Consider the following 18,887-nt stretch of genomic DNA (forward strand, 5'->3'; position numbering starts at 1 on the left):
TAGTGAAGGCATAGAGCTAAAAATATGTACACTGGATAGCCACCATCCCCAATTCCTTTAGGCCGAGGAACCCTGGAAGATGTCCTGTGTAGTATAATGAGCGACCGCGCACATCAGCTCTGACGTTTCGTCTTACCGACTTCTTCTGAGTGGGCTTTTTTCAGCACATGTGCAGTAGACCACAGCATGGCTGTTTGCAACATCAGTCTGAAGTTGATCAAGCGTGGCCAGAACACCAGCCGCTTGGGCATCACTTGCTTGACAAGACATATGACGACCTGCCATGCAATCTGTTGGCAACAGCACCTGAAAGAGCCACAAGATAAAAACAAGCATACTTCACCTTGCTCCTCATCAGGGATCTCTAACCCTACTATACCTCATGTCTTCTCAAATACCTGCATTGAGAGGGATGATGGTATAGCAATGAGTGCCACAGAGACTTGCACCTAATCTGCTAGCAGTAAACCACCGCTTGATTTGAGCAGCAAGGCCAAATTCACTACGGCAGTTGCTGAACTGTAGAAAGAAATACTGTCCCAGCCATCCACATGCTCAGCATCTTAATGCTAGCTTGGCCAAATTGCTAGCATTAAAATTGCTGCCTTTTCATCTAGTAGACTCTGCTCCCTTTTGTAAATTTGTGGAATGTGCTGTACCACAGTGGCAGGTACCAAAAAGGCATTTCTTTTCGCGTAAGGCCATTCCGGCTCTCTACCGTCATGTGGAAGGTAGAGTTTTGGACTCGTTGAACAGAGCAGTCAGCAGGAAGGTTCACATTACTGCTGACTCTTGGTCCAGCAGGCATGGACAGGGACGTTACATTTCCTTCACGATGCACTGGATAACTCTGCTGGCAGCTGGGAAGAATGCAAGACAGGGTTCAGTTTTGCAGCTTGTTTTGCCACCATGCCTCCAAAAAGCTGGTACTGGTTCTGCCACATCTGGCTACTCCACCACCTCCTCCTCTTCCTCCATGTCCTCTTCTGCTCAATTGTCCTCTGAAGCAGCAGTGCTCCCTAAGCGTTCAAGGGGCTATGCAAGCAGTCAGACTAAAAGATGGCATGCGGTGCTTCAGTTGGTCTGTCTTGGGGATAGGAGTCACACCGGGGCAGAGATTCTGTCAGCTCTGCAGGGGCAGGCTCAGAGATGGTTGACGCCATGACAGGTTGAGCCAGGAATGGTTGTATGTGACAATGGCACCAACCTTTTCTCTGCCCTCCCACAGGGACACTTGACACATGTTCCATGCTTGGCACATGTCCTGAATCTGGTGGTGCAGCGTTTCTTGACCAGATACCTGGGCTTCTAAGATCTCTTGAGGCAGGCAAGAAAAGTGTGTGGCCATTTTCGGCATTCATACAATGCCAGTGCTTGCTTATCTCACATTCATCGGGAATTCAACCTGCCCGCCACCCGCCTCATTTGTGACATGCCCATCAGGTGGAACTCAACATTGGCAAGGCTGCAGCAGCTGCACATGCAGCAGAGGGCAATCAATGAGTACCTGTGTGAGTATGGCACAAGGACAGGGTCAGGGGAGCTTGGCTTTTTTTCGCCACGCCAGTGGCTTTTGAGAAAGGATGCATGCACCGTCCTGTCACCATTTCAGGAGGCCACAAGGATGGTGAGCCAGTACGATGCATGCATTAGTGACACTATCCCTCTAGTCTACCGGCTAAAGCACACGCTTTGTGGAACCATGGACAGGGCACTTGAGGCAGAACAGCGGGAGGAAGAGGAGGTCTTCCTTTCCTCACAAGGCCCCCTTTATGCAGATATCATGCCTGCAGGAACATAAAACACACAGGAGGAAGAGGAGGAGGAGGAGGATTGTGGCAGCATGGATGTAGAGGATAGCATACAGCAGTCTTCAAGGGATGGTTTTCCCAGAAACCCCAGGAGTTGTACGTGGTTGGAGAGAGCTTGGTCCTGACAATGTCATCCTTAGTGACCCAGAGGACTCAGAAGCTCATGCCGCCTCCAACTTATGTTGCATGGGCTCCCTGGTTCTGAAAAGCCTGCGATTCGTGCTATCAAGGAGAGGGATAATTACTGGCTGGCAACCCTTCTTGATCCACGTTACAAGGGTAAAGTTGCAGAGCTCATCCTGCCTTCGCAGAGGGAGCAAAGGATGAAACATCTTGAGGAGGCCTTGAAAAAAAATTGTGTTCCACCTTTCCAAACACTGGGAGGTTAACATTCTCTGGATGTGTTTCTGAGGCATCGTTCAGCCAAAGGAGGAGCGGTGGAGAAGGCGGCCGCCTGACCGATGCCTTCAAACAGTTCTTTAGTCCTCAGCAGCACCCAGCGCTGTTAGGTTTAAGCAACCATCGGCAACGTCTCCATCATATGGTGCAAAATTATCTAGGGGCAAGAGCAGACTTGGAGACCTTTCCAAGTGAGCATCCACTGGGTTACTTGGTCTTAAGGATGGACCACTGACCAGAACTTGCTCAATATGCAATGGTTCTACTGGCCTGTCCTGCTTCCAGCGTGCTTTCTGAATGGACGTTCAGTGCTGCTGGAGGTTTTGTGATGGACAAAAGAGTGCTCTGTTGACCAGCTGACTTTTATCAAAATGAATTAGTCCTGGATCAACAGCAACTATCAAGCCCCCTGATGCTGATGTAACTGATTGAATTTGCTAGGGGTCTGCCATCCCTTGAAGACTGCATATGCTGCCTATCCTATTCCTCAACCTTGATTCTGCTAGCTTCCAACAATGTTTTTGGTTTAGGTCACCACCAACCCCAAGGCCTAATTTTTCTGCACTTGCATGACAGGTGCAGACAATTTAAATTTTGTATGTCATTTTTAACAGCAGGCCCTGTTCCTGTGCCCTGCGCCCAGCAAGAGTAACTGTGAGGGGTTACTGCGTTCAGGCACCACCAACACCAAAGGTCCAATTTTTGCCACCTGTATGGCAAGTACATGAGATTTCAAATTTGTATGGAATTTTTACCAGCATGTCCCGTTCCTGCGCCCAGCTAGAGTAACTGTGAGGGGTTATGGTGTTCAGGCACCACCAACACCAAAGGCCAAATTTTTGGCACCTGTATGACAAGTACATGCAATTTCAAGTTTGTATGGAATTCTTAGCAGCAGGTACCATTCCTGCGCCCAGCAAGAGTAACTGTGAGGTGTTATGGTGTTTAGGCACCACCAACAGCAAAGGCTCAGTTTTTGGCACTTGTATGACAAGTACATGCGATTTCAAATTTGTATGAAATTCTTACTAGCAGGTCCCGTTCCTACGCCCAGCAAGAATAACTGTGAAGGGTTACGGTGTTCAGGCAACACCAACACCAAAGGCCCAATTTCAGTTTCAGTTCCTGCCGATACTAACCTTCCAGGTCCCTATCACTCCAGCAGGTTTGCATAGCTGACACCCAACCTTGGCCAGGTCAGATGACAGCACAGCGCCCCCACTTAATCACTGATAAGAACACATACAACATTTGATCTTTGCCAATTTCAAATTGGTATGAAATTATTAGCAGCAGGGCCCTTCCTGCGCCCAGCAATAGTAACTGCGATGGGTTGCGGTGTTCAGGCACCAGCAACAACCAAGGCCCAATGTTTATGCACCTGTATGACAAGTACATGCAATTTCAAATTTGTATGGAGTTTTTAGCAACAGGGCCCGTTCCTGCGCCCAGCAATAGTAACTGCGATGGGTTGCGGTGTTCAGGCACCAGCAACAAACAAGGCCCAATTTTTCTGCACCTGTATGACAAGTACATGTGATTTGAAATGTGTATGTATATTTGAATATGACATTTTGTCCTTTAGAAATTCCAGTATTGCTGCAGCAGGCTACATACATCATAGAGATGCACTACTTTACAGGCACATTAAGGGGACCCCCCAGGCACAATAGTTGAAGGAATTTTTAATTTTTTAAATTTCACTTTAAGCCTCATTAAAATCAGTAAATCACTGCTCCTTTAAAAACGATTGTTTTTTAAACATTTTTTTGCATTGCTACATCTTCCCCAGGTCACTACCCGGACCCCCATACACTTTTTTTGGGCAATAACTTGCATTTAAGCCTTAAAAATGAGGACGCTTGATTTTTAACGTTCGAGTCCCATATATACTTAAATGGAGTTTGTTTGTTCGAAAAAACTTTTCCCCTGTTTGCGGTGTTCTGGTTCAAACCGAACAGGGGGATGTATGGCTCATCACTAATGGGAACATTTAAAATGTAACAATTCTAAAAGGTAGCAGTTATCTCAGTTTAGCTGCCAATGTGGAAATGCAGTTTAATTCACATTAAGATCACAGAATTGTTGACGGAACCTAATTTTAGTTGCTGTTGTGTCATATAACAAATTCATTTTATATTTAACTGTCTGTATAAACAGCTGCGTTACAGCTTCGGCAGACATTTGCCACTTAAGATGACAACCTAAAAAAAGTATCCTACATTTTTAAATAACAATTGAAACACATGTAAAAGTGAATGAATTCTACTCAAATCTGTTAATCATTACTAGTGCACTTTATGCATTAACAAAAATCATGGATATTACTCAATGAAAAAAAGTGTCACTCTTTGAGACTGTGGTCAGCATTTCAGGAAAATTTCATGAAAATAATTTCAGATGTGAAGAATTGCACCCTGCTAAAACATTCACGTAGTCATCAAAAGATTTTTTTTTTCTGCATAAAAAACCTTCAGTGCTGAGAAGTCAACAAAACAACAATCTCTCCTACCCTGGGAAACTCCTTGCAGTTTTAGTAAAATAAGATTTACAACTAGATTTATTTTATGTTTTATAAAATCATCATTTCTTTTTGTTGGAAAATTGCATGTTCCTCTTTTGAGAAAAAAAGGAGTCTCTGTGATGTTTGCACCATTAGTTGAATCATAAAATATCTGTCTGTTCTCAATTATTATTACATCTGCCAATAATAAGTTGGGGCTGTGGTTTGTATGCACATTCAGAAGATTCTTGAATATTATTATCCTGGACCTATGCTCACTTTTGTCCTGAACGGCAAGGTCCATTTCGGAGTTCTCATCTATCTTTCCAGGAAAACCTGCGCAGTTGTGACATACACTATATTGTCAAAGTATTGGGACGCCTGCCTACACATACACACACACATGAACTTTAATGGCATCCCAGTCTTAGTCCACAGGGTTCAATATTGAGTTGGATCAATATACCAGCTTCAACTCTTCTGGGAAAGCTGTCCTCAATGTTTAGGAGTGTGTCTATTGGAATAATTGATTATTCTTCCAGAAGCGCCTTTGTGAGATCAGGCACTGTTGGAAAAGGGGCCAAACCAAACCCCAGAAAGAGAAAAACACACAAAGCAAGGTCCATAAAGGCATGGATGAGTGAGTTTGGGGTGGTGCAACTTACAACAATATACTGGCGCAAAGAGGGCCGAATAGAGGACCCACTGATTCTACAGAGAATAATGATAATAATAATATTGCCTTGCAGGTGGTTGCTGGCACTTCCTGTGTCCCGGAACGTACGGTGGATTCTTCCTGACGTCACCTCCCGGATGTGACGTCAGGGACCCTGAGGAAGGAGCTCATGCTTCGCAAACTTGTCGCATGCGCCATTGCGTCACATCCAGGAGGAGACGTCAGGAAGAATCCACCGTGCGTTCTGGGACACAGGAAGTGCCAGCAACCACCGACAAGGACTGCGGGAGCCGTGACCACTGGAGGCCATCCTGAACACACCACTGGATTGACGGCCCACATCTATGGATGACATTTATATTATGGATCACACTCTATACTATTCCTGCTTGTGAGTACATACCTTGTGTTACAGCCCAATAAACTTTACATGCTGCACTTAGATTGGCGCCTGTGTTCTCTCTACAGGGGTGGTGCAACTTGACTGGCCTGACCTCAACCCGATAGAACACCTTTGGGATTAATTAAAGCTGAGGCTGCGAGCCAGGCCCTCTCGTCCAACATCAATGCCTGGCCTCACAAATGAGCTTCTGGAAGAATGGTCAAATATTTCCATAGTCACACTCCTAAACCTTGAGCGTGTTCCCAGAAGCTGCATATTGGTGGGCCAGTTCAATATTGAACCCTACGGACTAAGACTGGGATGCCATTAAAGTTCATGTGCGTTTAAAGGCAAGTGACCCAATACTTTTGACAATATAGTGTATATAAAACACAGTATGATTGCTTTTGCTGCCCACATTAATAAAATGTTATTTTCTAATTATTTCTTAGTGTTAAAATGTACTTAGATGTATGCAATAAAACCAGTTATTACAGTTATGCATGCATTAAAAATCATCACATGTATTTAAAATGCAACTAGTGTGGGTACTAAAATCTGACTTGGTTTAGCCTTGTGTAATCATCTGTACAACAACACTCAGACTGGGAAAGGGAGGGGAGTACGAATCAAATGTGCCGATGGGGTACATTTGGATCACCAACTTGGCTTTACTGTTTGGTAGGGCTCTTTTGATGGGGAAACTTCTGATTTTGTAGTTGTTTGCCTAAAATTTAGATTTAAGATGTTAGCCCAATATATAGGAAACTAGATAGAAAGTATAAAAAATAATAGTAGTAAAATATTTTATCAGAACAAACCTCTTTGGAAACACTTTGGTAAAACAATACATTCCCAAGTTAAATGAATGACAAGTGTAAATGTAAATAACCTCACAATAGTGGATTTTGGGTTGCACAATATGTCAGGTGGAACACTGATAAACCTCTGTTGAACCATAAGAAGCTCATTAGCTCTTGATAACCAATCAACTGTGTAGGTAAATCAGAATACTGAATTGCTCTTTATAAAATAGGAGGAATGTCTCTCTACCAAATGTGATAAATGTCTTTTTATAAAAGTATTCCCATGAAGGGGTTTTTTTATTTTCATCTATTATACTAAAGGCTATTATATAAGATTGTATCTACACTGCTCAAAAAAATTAAAGGAGCACTTTTTAATCAGCATCAAGTTTATTAAACTCCTGGGATATTGATCTGGTCAGTTAAGTAGCAGAGGGGGTTGTTAATCAGTTTCAGCGGCTTTGGTGTTAATGAAATTAACAACAGGTACACTAGATGGGCAACAATGAGATGACCACCAAAACAGGATTAGTTTTACAGGTGGAGGCTACTGACATTTTTTTTCTCTACTCATATTTTCTGACCGTTTATCACTAGTTTTGCATTTGGCTAGGGTCAGTGTCACTACTGGTAGCATGAGGCAATACCTGGATCCTTTAGAGCAGTGGTCCTCAACCCTGGCCTACAGGGCCCACTAACAGGCCAGATTTTCAAGATAACTGAAATACATCCCAGGTGATATCATTTGCTGCTCAGTGATTGCAGTACTCTAGTCTGCATCTCCCCAAGGTAATACCTAAAATCTGGCCTGTTAATGGGCCCTGTAAGCCAGGGTTGAGGACCACTGCTATAGAGGTTGCACAGGCAGTCCAACTCCTCCGTGATGGCACATCAATACGTGCCATTGCCAGAAGGTTTGCTGTGTCTCCCAGCACAGTCTCATGAGCTTGGAGGAAAAGCCAAGAGACAGGCCGTTACTCTAGGAGAGCTGGATGGGGCCATAGAAGGTCCTTAACCCATCAGCAGGACTAGTATCTGCTCCTTCGTGCAAGGAGGAACAGGATTAGCCCTGCCAGAGCCCTACAAAATGACCTCCAGCAGGCCACTGGTGTGGATGTCTCTGACCAAACAATCAGAATCAGACTTCATGAGGGTGGCCTGAGGGCCTGACGTCCTTTAGTTGGCCCTGTGCTCACTGCCCAGGGCCGTGGAGCTTGATTGGCATTTGCCATTGAACACCAGAATTGGCAGGTTTGCAACTGGCACCCTGTGCTTTTCACAGATAAGAGCAAGTTCACCCTGAGCACATGTGACAGATGTAAATGGGTATGGAGAAGCGGTGGAGAAAGTTATGCCAGTTCATATCAGTATAGATATCCAGCATGATATTTTTCCCCATTGAGATCTGATGTGTTTTCAGAGTGTTCCTTTAATTTTTTTGAGCAGTGTATTTTCTCATAATCATACAAAAAAAATGACATTATGCAGATCAATATTACTTATACAAGCCATATTTTTTTAATGTCCTCATTTTTATATTGCTCTATGAATTCATCTGCTATTCATCTACTTGTTTCTACATTTGATTATTGTATTTCTGCTAAGTGTTCCCACTTGTCTTATCATATTGTATATCATAGAACAATACTGGGAAATATGAGATTATACTTCTATACATATGTTCTATAGTAAGTTCATGCTAATGAACTATAGCACTAATCCTTGAGAGACTACATTGCTATGAAGGTCTTGTATATGCAATCTGTATGTAATGCTTTGCCCTTGCTTACTAATATAGACCTGCAAAAAAAGTTATCCAAAGTTAGAAATGCACTTACTGTCATTTTGTGAAAAATAAGAAGTGACTCGCTAAAGCTTGAAAATTCCTTTTTAATTTTTACATTGTGTATAACAACAAGTGAGAGCACAGGTGGTCTGCAGAGGTTGCTGCATGTATGATATGAAAAAGGCTTCAACATTTGAGTGTTTATTTGTTTCTTACATGTGTCCCAGGTGCCTATTGAGCTCTTAATAGACATAAAATAAGGTTATGTAAGATGTCAAATAATTGGGTAAAAATGTAAACAGAGGTGAGTGAACTTTTAAAAGGAGCTTGTCAGAATAGGAATAGGAGTGCTGTCATTGCTAACTATAGTCTACTTTTACAATTTCCATAATTTCCTTTTCCTTCTTCAAATTAAAGCCTAAATGAAGCCTATTTGTTCACAGAAAGCATTGAGAGGTGATTAAAAGAGCGATTTACCAGTTGGCTCCATACAAGGTTTCAGTCTGACAAAGGCAACTGCATAGCAAGCTGCTCCACTGTATTATCTCTTATCTCTGGGAACCCTTTGTCATGTCTTAGACACTTTATTTGATTTTTTATACATATAGTGTACATGTATATATGAGATAAGACTAAAATTGAATTATTTGGCCCCTCAACACCAAACGATATGTGTGGCAGAAATCCAATACAGCTCACTATCTAAATAACACTTTTTCTACAGTAAAGCATGGAGGTGGTAATATCCTGTTATGGGGGGGGGGGGGGGTGTTTCTCTGCAGCAGGGACTGGAACACTTGTCAGCATAGAAGGAAAATGGAGTGGGGCAAAATACCATCAACTTCTGCTTCCCTCTGCCAGAAAGTTGTCAGTGGAAGAAGGTTTGCCTTCCAACATACAGCAAAAATTACCACACCGTGGTTGAAGGAGAAAAAGGTAAATGTCCTTGAATGGCCGAGTCAGAGCCCAGACTTAAAGCCCATTGAAAATCTGTAGAATGGCTTGAAGACTGAAGTCCACAAACAGTCACCATCAAATGTAACTCAACTTGAGCAGTATTGTAAAGAAGAGTGGGCAAATAATCTAGATGTGCGAAGTTATTAGAGACAACTCTAAACAGTCTAAAGGCTGTAATTAAAGCAAAGTGTGGTCCAACAAAATACTGACATAGGGGATGGGGGGGTCCTTTTTCCAAATCAGTAAATCAGTTTTTGAATTTTTTTTTATTTTTTTCTGACATGTTGGTGTTATATCTTTTACTTGGATGTTAATGGTGGCACTAGTAAATACAGCTAGATAAAACGAAAATGGTGTCTGTCTTTATTTCATTTTTCACTTCAAATTTTTCCCACATAAAATAACCCTCTCAAAATGTAATCACTCTTCAAGAAATACAGCCCTGAACAAGGGGGAGGCATTTCCCCCGAAGCACGTTGGCTCTACTTGTTTACTTTTATCTCCAATAAATAACTATAAAATTCATCAAGTGAGACCTTCCTCTTTTTGGATATTGGGTGCTTCTCTCCAAACACCCAAAGTGTTAGCGGTAACGCCTCCTTTGTTGTTATGAGAAAAGTAGCAGCCTGAGACCCTAAAGGAGTCAATTACTTATCACCTACAATTGGAATACAGCCCATTGGAAGCAATTCCTTCTACACCTGCCACAGCTAGGCAAGCCTCGAGCAGCACCAGTCCAGTGCTGTCTTCCACTCAAACTTGATGTCTTCATTTCAGGCTGCAAAGCTATGAAAAGTGATTATTTTAAAAAGGGGGTGATTCTTTTCTATACCCACTGTATATGTAGTGTGTGTGTCTTTGTGTGTGTGTGTATATATATATATATATAGTATATATTCATATATATATAAATATATATGTAACTCACAGACATTATTTATGCTTTATATTGTGTTTATGTAGAACAGGGCTGTTTTATTTTGCAGATCTAATCGTTACACCTGTTATGTAACATAACTGTTTATTATTTCACACAGATTGCCAATAGAGGTCAGTCTATTCTTAAACAACTTACTAGGAATGAAGTTCAACTCCACCTTGACTTCAGCCTTGACTTTCTTGACTTGACTAAGGCTATCCTAAAATACGTCACTGAAATCCAGAATAGTGTTATCAGTCCTGCCAAATAATTCATGAAATAACAGATTTCAGTGCAAAAAATCCAGCCCCCCATTGTATGCAGATGAGGAGGAGACTTTCTGTATTCCCAACACACTTCTTTCCCTAGGGTACCGTTATTTCTTCATAGGAAAAAAAAAAAGTTGTGAGGAGCTATAGACTGGAGAAACATCTACCAGCTAGCTCTGCACAAAAAAGAAGGACTGGACTTTCTAAGGCACACCATGGAATGAATCATTGCGACTCACAATTATTAAAATATATGTTTTGTTCAAAACAATTAAAAAATGAGGACAGAACAGACAATCCTCATTTATAACATACAGTGCCTTTGCCACATTTCAGGCTTCAAACATAAAGATATAAAACTGTAATTTTTTTGTGAAGACTCAACAACAATCATGAAGTGGAACGAAATTTATTGGATATTTCAAACTTTTTTAACAAATAAAAAACTGAAAAATTGGGCGTGCAAAATTATTCAGCCCCCTTAAGTTAATACTTTGTAGCGCCACCTTTTGCTGCGATTACAGCTGTAAGTCGCTTGGGGTATGTCTCTATCAGTTTTGCACATCGAGAGACTGAAATTTTTGCCCATTCCTCCTTGAAAAACAGCTCGAGCTCAGTGAGGTTGGATGGAGAGCGTTTGTGAACAGCAGCTTTCAGTTCTTTCCACAGATTCTCGATTGGATTCAGGTCTGGACTTTGACTTGGCCATTCTAACACCTGGATATGTTTATTTGTGAACCATTCCATTGTAGATTTTGCTTTATGTTTTGGATCATTGTCTTGTTGGAAGACAAATCTCCGTCCCAGTCTCAGGTCTTTTGCAGACTCCATCAGGCTTTCTTCCAGAATGGTCCTGTATTTGGCTCCATCCACCTTCCCATCAATTTTAACCATCTTCCCTGTCCCTGCTGAAGAAAAGCAGGCCCAAACCATGATGCTGCCACCACCATGACCTCTTGGGGGCACTCTCCACACAAGGAGGCACAATTTAAGCCCTATAATCGGGCTTGAAGGGAGGAAATTTACCGATCTCCCCTATACACCTGCTAGATCAAGTGCACCTTATTACCTTGAGGCTCAGGGTCCTAACGGACAAAATTAAAGGGATAAATCCCTTTCTTCTAACACAGGAATGGGCTAACGGCTACAACATTGCCTCTTTTTCCTCTATGCCATTGCTACATGAGAGTCAAACTTTAAGGTATTTCAGGCTCAACTTATTGGTCTACTCATCAACTCTTCCCCCCAATACATCTTCCCTTATCTCCACGCCCTCTATGTCCGCCCGGGAGGCATTGGCTACACCCCTCAGGCAGAAATCTCTAATACAAATTTGGTCCTGAAGAAGCACGCTGCGAAACGCATAGACCTACAGATCAGATAGGATTCTGCAATATACAGTTTACTATGATATTGTAATTTTAATAGTAATAACCTACACATTTCTCCCACTGATCCCTTGTGATCATTTGGGTTAGAAATAGTCCTAGGTTACTCATTTTAATAATGTTTCATCGTTTTGTTCTTGTGTTATGTATGTTACAAATGAGGATTGTCTGTTCTGTCCTCATTTTTTAATTGTTTTGAATAAACATTATATATTTTAATAATTGTGAGTCGCAATTAATCATTCCATGGTGTGCCTTAGAAAGTCCAGTCCTTCTTGTTTGCGCGGAGCTAGCTGGTAGATGTTTCTCTAGTCTATAGCTCCTCACAACTTTTTTTTCCTCTCAAATTTTTGGATGATGGCACTTTTTGGGTAGTTCATTTTCTTCTGTTATTTCTTCATAGATGTTCAGTGAGTGAGTGCTGTCAACCTGAGCTGGGAAGAGTGTTACTGGTAGGATCACCAAGTGAAAAAATAAGGGAAAATGGCCAAAAAAAAACCCTGGTAAGTAACAATATGTTACAATTACTTTTTTGGTTTAGATACACTCTGGAGTGATCAGAAGAACACATTGTCATTGTCCCTGCACCATTTTAAAATGGTACCTACAACTCAAAAGGTTAAATAAAAGAAATGTTAGGGAAATAAAGGAAGGCCTGAAGTACATTTGCTCCAAAGTTTAGTATTAAAAAATAGAACAACCCCAAACCAACACAAATCTCTAATCCACAACCACCCTAATTCTCAATCTATGTTTGTTTCCGTTATAGTTTTAATTAAAAGGATAGGTTCACCTTTTATGAAAAATAATAAATGCTCATCTTTCTGCAGCTAAAAAAAGTGCATTTATTATATTTTTTTTACACTGGAGCCTGTAAATCATTGCACCCGCGATCATCAGGTCATGGGTACAATGCCAGGATCCTGCAGATTCTCAGTACAATGTCTGCCTCTACCTCTGATACAGACAGACAGTTACTGCTGAAGAGCAGGAAGAATTTATGAGCTATGAGAAAGCTCACCGGCACCCTTGCAGTTTATTGAAAACTACAAGCCATTGGTCGTGGTGTACGATGGTACTTGTAGTTTGTTGGAGCCCCACAATGCCATGCTGTTTTTAAATTGTGGGGATGGGGGGTCAGGGAGGTGCAGGCAGGAGTTGGAGCATGTTACATGTTCCAACCTAAATACAGTTGGTGTAACATGTTCCCAATGGTAAATTTAGCCTTTAACTACAGTATATTCCTTAACCTTTGATTGGAAAGTTGTCCTCTACCTTTATTTACTGTATAATCTTATTACCCACATCCTTAAAAAATAAAAAGTTTATGGAGAATGGTAATCAAAATAGGTACATGCACAGAGTAGTTGTTGGAGATGGCTGAAATGTTGGAAAAATCCTTACATTCACTTACATTTATATTCAGAGTTGACAATCAGAGATCATTGGGCCGTCTCCAGTGCCTCACACCCTCAATATGCCCAAACTTATCCCACAGAATAAAGGAACTTGTTGAGTGAAGGCATCTGAGACTCAACCTCCTATCTTTCTCTTCAGTCTAAGGGCTCATCCTTGGAGGCTTCACACATCTTCCTTTATCCTAAACCATTGCTGATTTACTTTCTACTGATTATTTTTTAGCACCATGGGAGGCAGTAGAGACTGAGTCATTTGCAAGCTTAGTACTAAAGGTTTAATTCTAATCAATAGATCAAGTACTCAGCTTTAACAGGAATGTAAGGAAAATGGGCATAAATTATGCCCTTATTTTCCCCATGGGGTAGTTAACAGGGCAGTTTGGTTATGGACTAGTTTTAGGTCTATGGAATATTTTAAGTAGATGCTGGGTGTGGGCTGAGGTAGGCCTGGGTCATAGAGGGCTTTTGAACTTTTGACCTGGCCCTCCTGAGTCTGTTTTCCCGCTCATTATAGGTCTGTAGCTAGGCAGAATTTTGAACTGAGGGGTTTTCCCGCCCAATCCCTAGCGCTGTATCTGGGGAGATTTAGTGGGTTAGTCAGCTTCCCGCTTAAAATTGGAGGTCCTAGTGTCGCAAACCGGCCGGTTCTGGTTCAGAACTGGGCTATTTAAGGGGGCTCATTGCCGCCTTTTCATTCAGTCATCGCTGAGAAGACCAAGAAGATTGAACTTCAACTTCCCCCAGCTTCTCAGAAGATAAGAATACGGGTTCAAGAGTCGAGTGTACAGCTTTCAAGACCCTTGGAATATTGGCTGTTTGTGCTAAGAAGGCTGAAGACTCTCACCGTGTTAGGAGGAAGATGAGCATGTTGAGACGGCTTATCGAGAGGGCCGGCGGCGCTGGAGGCGAGGACTGGCTTCGTCGATGTCTGGACCTGCCGCTGGAGGAACCGGTCGGCCAGCCTGCGGATGGCGGGGCGAGAGGACCCATCGGTAGCGGAGCGGCGGAGGCCGGTGAAGTTGTTCCTGCCATTTCGGAGTCCGGCGGAAGAATGATGGTGTCACCGGAGCCGGATGAGGAGGAGCGGTCGCATTCGTCAATGCGCAGCCGCGGAAGTTCCGCCACCTCCGGTCGGGTCACGGGTGCCGGGAAGCGGAAGAGGATGCCCCGGCGAAGATTCTCTCCCCCTTCTTCTCCCCACAGGAATCCTGGACAACAGAGGGAGCAGCGGGCCACGAGTCAGCGGCGGAGCAGCGGGTCAGTGTCGACGGCGGCAGCAGGTCGGGCGGCAGCATCGGCGGCACCGGTAGCGGAGGCAGTGGCTGCAGCAGACGGGCCGGCGGGTACACAAGCGGCCGAAGAAGGAAGAGGACAGCCATTTCCAAGTCAGCCCGCCAGGGTGACAGGTGAGAGGAACATTAACCTGTCTGCAAATAGGCAGAACTTTTTTCCCACAGGTGGAGTGGACCGGGAGCAAAGAAGTAGCAGCGCCAGGGACTATGAATGTCAAGGCGGTGAGTCTGGCAGTCGGCCAGTTAAAGAAGATATGTTTAACCTTTTTGGTAAATTTTTCTCGGATTTCAAATCTTTAATGGAGAAAGAGGTTGTTAGTCAGAGTCACAGCGCTAGTGAAGTATGGATGCCACCTACTGGTGATTCTAGAGAGGTACAGAGTCAGGAGTCAAATGCTGATAAGAGTGTCAGCTCTTTTAGGCTGGCTCGGGAGCAGAATTTGCCTGAGGTGGCTTTAAAGGAACCTTTGACATGTGAGGTCTCTTCACTTGGCTTCCACTTATCGGAGGCCATGAAGGATAAAATCTGGCAAGGTGCCTTTGTTGATATCCTCTCCTTGTTGCCATCTTCTAAGGAGTTCTTCTCCAAAGCTGACAGGAAGGATGATGAGGATAGGAAACGTCCGGTTACAAAATCATTTAACAACTGGCTCCAAGCATTTTTTATTTATTCTGCCGTTGTTTGTGAAAAATTCCCCAACAAATGTTTGGGGTTGTTGCAGCACATGGACATCATTCTAGAAGCCTATAAACATTTTGGAGGTACAGCATGGTACAGCTATGATGTAGCATTTAGGCAAAAGCTGGCTGTACAACCTCACCTTAAGTGGGGAATTAAAGACGTTAGTCTATGGCTTGACCTTTTCCTTCCTCAAAAGCCATTTCTTGCGAGATCAAATTTCAATACTCAGCAACCCCAGCAAACGACCACTAGTTTTAGAAAAGGGGTTTGTTTTAACTTTAATGAGTCGCAGTGCCGATGGCCTGGCTCATGTCGTTACAAACACGAATGCGCCTTTTGTTCAGGGGCGCATCCAATTGCCAAATGCTTCAAGAGGATGCAGTCGGCAAATCAGTCAGCTGGTGGTGTTCCCAAAAGCTCCGTCCCCGGTGAACCTCAAAAACATGCTAACCTGGCTGCAACTATACCCCGACAGGTTGAAGGCTGATTTGTTATTTGAGGGTTTTAGTGAAGGATTTTCGCTTCCCTCTTTTGAAGGTCATGGCTGTACTTTAGTAAAGAATCTAAAGTCAGTAAATGGTTTGAAAGAAGTTGTCCTAGACAAGATCAATAAAGAAATTAGTTTGGGCAGGTTTATGGGCCCATTTACTTCTCCTCCTTTTGAGAATTTTCGGCTCTCCCCCCTGGGGATAGTGCAGAAAAAGGAGCCTAACTCTTATAGGCTCATCCACCACCTGTCCTATCCGATGGGAGGATCGTTGAACGATCAAATTGAGGACGAATGGGCTACGGTCCAGTACTCTTCATTCGAAGATGCATTGGTTAAACTTAGGCGTTTAGGTAAGGGAGTTATGATGTCTAAAGCCGATATCAAATCGGCTTTCCGGCTCTTACCTGTACACCCAAAATGTTTCAACTCCTTAGGTTTTTTATTTGAGAATTTATTTTATTTTGATAGATGTTTACCGATGGGGTGCTCCCTATCGTGTTTTTATTTCGAGAGTTTTTCCTCTTTTTTGGAGTGGGTGGTAGTTCAGCAGTCAAGTATGGATAATATCGTTCATTATTTAGACGACTTTCTTTTCCTGGGCTCAAGTGGGACAACGGACTGTCTTTCTTTGTTAAATACTTTTCAGGATATTTGCAGAAGTTTTGGGGTCCCCTTGGCTCACGAAAAGACGTCTTTTCCAACAACACGAATAGAATTTTTAGGGATAACGATAGATTCACTTTTAATGGAATTCAGTCTCCCGGAAGAAAAAGTCGCAAAATTGACTAGATTACTCATTACAGTGATCCGCAAACGTAAGGTTTGCCTAAAGGAAATGCAGTCGTTGCTAGGTTTATTGGCGTTCGCGTCTAGAATAATTCCTTTAGGTAAACTGTTTTCTAGAAAGTTGTATCTTGCCATTTCAGGGCTAAAATCGCCTTCGGCACACGTCAGGTTGTCTAACGATTTGCGCGAGGACATGCTAGTATGGACGCAATTTTTGATAGGATTCAACGGGAAATCAATATGGCAAGAAGATTTTATTTTGGATTCTGATTTTTGTTTATACACTGATTCGGCGGGTTCTGTGGGATTTGCTGCAATTTGGCGGTCCCACTGGTGCGCGGACAACTGGTGCAAGCGATGGGTTTCCCTGGGTTTTACAAAAAACAGCGTGCTGATTGAGCTTTTTCCTATTGTGGTGGCGCTTGAAGTATGGGGTCACCATTATAGGAATAGGCGGTTGTTAATTAGTACAGACAATAAGGGCGTCATGTTCGCCATCAACTGTCTGTCAGCAAAATCCTTGCCGGTAATTAAATTGCTACGTTTTTTAGTGTATAAATGTTTACAATTGAATATTTGGATAAAGGCAAGATACATCCCTGGTAAGGACAACTCCATGGCAGATTCTCTGTCTCGCCTGCAGGTAGAGAAGTTTTTCAGCATATACCCGGAGGCAGATCGATCGGGTTCTCCTTACCCGCAACACTTATGGGACCTGGTTTAGAACTCATCAGCGATAATATTGTCAAATCCTTGGCCCCATCCACCCTAGCTGGATATCGGTCGGCTTGGGTCATGTGGGTATCTTTTTTGCATAAAAGTGATTTGGAAATCAGTCAATTTTCTGAGAATTCAGTTTTATTGTTTCTTAATTCTCTTTTTCTGAAAAGAATGTCTTGGTCACACGTAAATAAAATATTGGCAGGAATCTCATTTTTTAACAGGCTTAGGAACTTGCCATCCTGCACTTATTATTTTTCAGTAAAGCAAGCTCTTAAGGGATACAGGAAGAGTAACCGAGGTAAGGACCTCAGAAAGCCAGTTACTCTGGAGTTGCTAGAGCAACTTTGTTACACTTGCAATTTTGTTTGTTATTCAGATTTCGAGGCAGCTTTATTTCAGGCTGCATTTAGTCTAATGTTTTTTGCGGCTCTGCGTATCTCGGAGCTAATACCGGATGGTAGGTCAAAGGATGCGGGCCTTTTTTCTTCGGACGTGCTTATTTCGGATCGCAGAGTACATATCTTTATCCGCTATTCTAAAACGGACCAATTAGGGGTAGGTAAATGGGTTACTTTAAATAGTTTTCTAGGTTCAAAAGTTTGCCCTGTCATGCTGTTGAAGCAGTTCCACATGATTAGGCCAAAATCTAGTGAGTTATTCTTTGTGCATATGTCGGGTAAGCCATTGTCCAGGTACCAGTTCAACAGTGTATTTGATAAATGTTTGCGCAAGTTGGGATTAGAGCAGGACAAGTTGTCATCCCATTCGTTTAGAATAGGGGCCGCCACTGAGGCGGCTAGGTTAGGTTTGTCAGGTGAAGTGCTTAAGGGTATAGGCAGGTGGAAGTCGGATGCTTACTTGTCTTACATTCGTCCTAATCCTTTTTCATAATCTTTTTAGGTCAACAACGGGTGATTTGGATCCTGGGGCATTCCTTTATACACTGGGCAAGACTGAGAGCTGCAGGCAGACCTTACAAAGAAAACCTGGGTTTGGATATCAGCAAATTTAAAGTATATTGGTTTAGTAAAAGGGGGATGAAATGGGCTGAGTTTCGCTTCGCAATCTTTAGGTTGTTACAGTTCAATTGCCCCCCGGATGTGCTCATTGTCCATCTCGGTGGCAATGATATTGGTAAGGACAGAACGCTAGACTTGATTTTTAGGATAAGGAATGATTTTCAATTAATAAAATTGCACTTCCCAGGGATATTAGTGGTTTTTTCCGAAATTGTCCCAAGGCTAGCGTGGCATAAGTTTAAACACCTTAAACCGCTGGAGAAAATACGAAAGCGCATTAATAGAGCTGTTGAAAAATTTTTACCCCAGATGGGTTTCTTTTCTTTCAGGCACTTAGAATTAGAGGGTTGGGTAGATAGTTTATACAGGTCGGATGACACCCACCTTTCAGAAATAGGTTTGGACATCTTCAATTCCAATTTAGGCACATGTATTGAAAAGGCCGCGGTGTGGGGGTTGACAGGAGGGTCTTAATTCCCTCCTGTCTTTTGGATAAAGTTTTGATGATGTGTTATTTAATGGCACCCGGATCTTGGTGATCGGGTGGCTTACAGTGTTTCATATTTGCTATATTTTAAATA

Source organism: Pelophylax lessonae (genome assembly GCF_965119305.1).
Source record: "Pelophylax lessonae genome assembly, chromosome: 1".
NCBI classification, from domain to species: domain Eukaryota; kingdom Metazoa; phylum Chordata; class Amphibia; order Anura; family Ranidae; genus Pelophylax; species Pelophylax lessonae.